The sequence below is a fragment of the Aquila chrysaetos genome, chromosome 24 (assembly GCF_900496995.4).
Source record: "Aquila chrysaetos chrysaetos chromosome 24, bAquChr1.4, whole genome shotgun sequence".
Classification (NCBI taxonomy): Eukaryota; Metazoa; Chordata; class Aves; order Accipitriformes; family Accipitridae; genus Aquila; species Aquila chrysaetos.
The window spans coordinates 5840132-5844224 of record NC_044027.1 but is presented as its reverse complement, the minus strand read 5'-3'; positions in this window follow the sequence as shown (position 1 = coordinate 5844224).

Genomic DNA, 4093 nt, shown 5'->3' with positions numbered 1-4093 from the left:
CCCCTCCTGCCTCCGTGTTTCCTTGCCACCAGCTCCCTGTGTGCCCACAAAGCCCTGTCCCCACCCTGGGTGTCCCTGGCAGCGGGGACAGTGATTTCAGCAGTGGCGTTGCCTGAATGTTGTGGTTGAGATCCTTGCTTTCTCGCACAGGTTGGATGAGAGCCCACTGGAAAGCCCACGGCAGACTGGCTTCAACATCCACGCGATATTCATTTGTGGAAGGAAAGGCACGGCAGAGCTGACAAATGCATTGGCTCTGCCCGCTCTGACTATCAAAGATGAAATAATCAGTATTATGGCCGCACCAGTGCCATCCTTAGGTTTCAGAGTAAACACTGCATTGAGGTGAATGGGCTGGTCCTCCCCAAGCTCTCTGGGCAGCCTGGCCGCAAAGCCGAGCAGACAGCACTACACTGATTTGTGGGTTTAGGGCTGAATATTTCACACCCTTTTGAGGCTGAGGTGTTCCCGGTGTCGCCTTTTGACCGGCTCCGAAGGAGGTTTAAACACCCTACACCCCCCCACCCCGGGACACAACGTGAGCCCCCGGAGAGCCAGAGAGACCTGGCACGACTGATCACTGCTGCAGTGAGTTGGAGGGGTCTCAGCTGACCCCTCCAGGATGGAGATTTTGGGACTCCACCTGTTGACAACCTGCCCCAAGGGCTTGAGGTCTTTTATTCGAGACTGGCAGTGCAGGAAAAGGCCAGAATGCTTAAAACCAGGGAGGGGGGAGGAGATGGAACCGAAAAGCTGCCACAAAACTGAAAAGAAAGCAGTGACAAATGTAAGCAATCAGTGGCTGGGGGCCAAAGAGCAATTAAAGCACAAGCCTTCCTCCGAGGCTGGGAGCGAGATGCTCCGCTTCCCACTGCGGCTGCAGAGAGCCCTTGTGAGAGCCCCGCCGTGCTGCTGAACGTGCCGGGGCCCTTCTCCGACATGGCCGTGGTCACGGATTGATCCTCGGATCGATGCCGAGTGCTCGGGTTGGCCGATCAGGGTCAAGCGATGCTCGGCACCCGCATCCCCCCTCGGGTCCTGCTCAGGCAGCAGCTGGGGGCCGTGAGCGCTCGGAGCATCTCGGCGGCGCTGGGGACCTGCCAGGCTGCTTGAGGGTGACCGCAAGGGGAGCGGGACAGCCTGACCCTTTGGGAGGTGGGTTTAGGGACAGGGTGGTCACGCTGTGGGTGGTTGGTAAAAAGGTGGCTGGAGATGTCCCCTGTAGCGTTCTCCAGCAGCAGGACGAGGTCCCTCCTCCAGTCTGGACAAAACCTCTTCCCATCACCGTTCTGTACCACATTAGCCGTTTGCAACCTGTTCCCCACTGACCCCTGTGCAAAAAAAATTAATCAGGAGGAACAACCTGGTGGCTCAGGGACCGAGTGTGTCCCCAGGGATCCCCCCAGCTCTCCAGGGTGTCCCTCTCCTTCCTCCTCCTTCTTTGGCTGTTGGCTCGGAGACAAAGCTAAGTCCCTCTACGCCTGACCCTGGGGCTCTAGGATGAGAGTATTATGGCCCCAGTCTGGATTTGGGGCAGGGAGAAGGGTGTGAAGCGTTGCCAAGCCTTTCTGAAACTGCACGAAGGCAGATGTGAGCCATCAGCCAGGTAAGGTCCTTCACCCCAGGACACCGTGGGGGTCTTTGAGGGCAGGAGGGGGGTGAAGCGCCCATCCCGAACCCCCAGCCGGTGCAGGGCTTCCTTAGCTCTTGCTCTGGATGCTCCATCGTGCCGGGCTGGGGCTGTGCACTGGGCTGCTGGGCAAGGCCGTGGGCACCCTGACTTCCCAACGGACATTGGAGACACGGGAGGGTCATGGTGGGTGGGGGGGTGGAGATGGGAGAGACTGGATCCCTGAGGGGGGGAAAAACCCTGTTGGGGGAGCACCAGGACCAGGCATGGAAGAGCAACAGCTCCCAGAGGGAGCAGAAAGCCCAGAGGGGAGCAGAAAGGTTGGTTTATTGATGTTTCGGCTGTCCCCATGAGGAATTCAAACCATTTTTGGACCCAGGCATCTGGCTTCCCAGTGGGCAGTGGGATGCTCCCGGCGTTCCCCATATCCCCATGGAGCAGCCCGTCCCTGCCAGCAGGCGATCCCAGCCGAGCCCAACTCCGGCAGCCCCAGCCTGGGGCTGGCAGGGATTTCGTTAGTGCCGCTGCTTGTTTGGAGCCACAAGGTTTGGATTCGGGCGCTTTTGGCACAAATCCCCTCCTGGCCCGTGTTTCTTGGCTCTCTGTCCCTCTAGGTATAATTCCAGCACCAGCCAAGCGGGAGAAGGGGAACAAGGGATGGGGACAGAACCTGGCACACCCTTATACCAGCCCCTCTTTTTCCCAAATAAAAATCACCCTTTCCCCCATCTCCAGTAGCATTTTTGACTCTTTTTGTTTATTTTTGAAGCCAAGGAAAGACCAAGCGGGGAAGGAGGCACACATGGCATCCGGGGACATGCAGCGGAGAGGGAACATGGGCAGAAAGACCTGATATAGGGGGGGTCGGTGACAGCATCCCTGGCCTCGGGGCTGGGATTAGCCATCGGGTGCACTTAAAGGAATTTTAATCAGCGAAAGATGGTGCTGTCAATAAAAACAAGCAAGAGGCTCCGTGGCGCTGCGCCAAGGTGATGAGCGCATGATTTTTAATCTAGGAAAGTAGCTGCCGGGAGGGGAACGGCACACGGCCGGGCAGCGGCTCCCGCGGAACTGTATCGACGCCAGGGATAACAGAGGGGCCGGATCCGGGCTGGGAGAGGGGCTTTCCCCCGCCAGAACCAGGCCACCCTTTGGGGTGTCATTGCAGGGGGAGGTGGTGGGGAAAGGGACAGGGGGTCTGGTGATTGCATGGGGCTGTTGGGTTCCTCTGCAGATGGTTTGCTTGAGGACTGTTCTCCTGTGCCTCAGTTTCGCCTTTCCTAAGTGAAGTTGCTTAATCACCCCTTTAAGACAGGCAGATTTCCTGGTTGGGGGTATAAAAAGAGGGACTGCTTGCAGGGTGCTGGGTGAAGGCAGCAATGGGCTGTGGGACAAGCCCAGGAGAAGGGCAGCGGGAGCTGAGCATCCCTGCCGTGAGCAGATAACCAGGGCTGAGCCAGCTCCAGGCAAGGATGAGTTTCCAGAGCTTTGTGCTGCATCTCCATTCTGGAGATGGGAGCAGGTGGAGCCGCGGCTGCTGCGCTTAGCATCAGTCTGCCCGCCAGGCCCGTCCAAAGCAGGCAATTGCTGTAATCCAGCAGTAGGCAGCTCTTGTTTAAGCAATTTCTAGTGGAGAGACAGCTCGGTGTGAGCAGACCTGCGTGTGCTTCTCAGCCGGCTGGAAGACACCCGCTAAAATCAACGTTACCCTGAGCCCACGGCGGGAAGAGCTCTCCCCACTGCCCCTGCGTTTCTCTTGCAGTGACCTGAGCAGGGTGACAGCTCTCTGACGGCCATGCAGGCACCGAGACGCGAGAAACCCCAAACCACTGGGACCAGCTCATGTCCCCATCAGGTGCACACGAACCCAGCAGCGATTTTCGCCGTATTCTCTCTTAAACTGCCACAAGCAGTGGGCACCTTCCCTCGCATTGCATTGCTCTGGTTGACTTGGCCTCACACCACACTCATCTTTGAGGCTGCAGCATTGCTTGGGGGGGATTTTGGAAGGGGGGAGGCTCCCTGGAAGCCAGGTGTATCTCCTCCTTCCTGCTGAATACCTGTGGAAAGATGAGGCAGTTGCTTCCCTGCCCTAATCCTGGCTCTTAATTGAGGATACCTGTGCTTGCCACTGCCTGGAGCAGCCTGTGGGCTGCAGGAGGTGGAGCTGGGAGCACTGGAGAGATTATAAACCCACCCCAGAGCAGCTCTTGAGGCTTCCTAAGTCTTCTGTGCAGTTGATATCACTGGTTGTGGCCTTGGAGTGGGGATGGTGAAGGTAAAAGAAGCAATGCAAGGACCTACCTTGTTCTTTTGGGGACCTTTGGGACCCTACAAAGCCCTTTTCTCCTGCCGAGTCCCGTTGCAGCATGGCAGAGCCCCAACCTCGTGTGCTGGGTCCACGTCAATGCCAGGTGGAAACCCCCTCCCCAAGCTCAGTGCGATCCCTCAAGAAACCCTTTG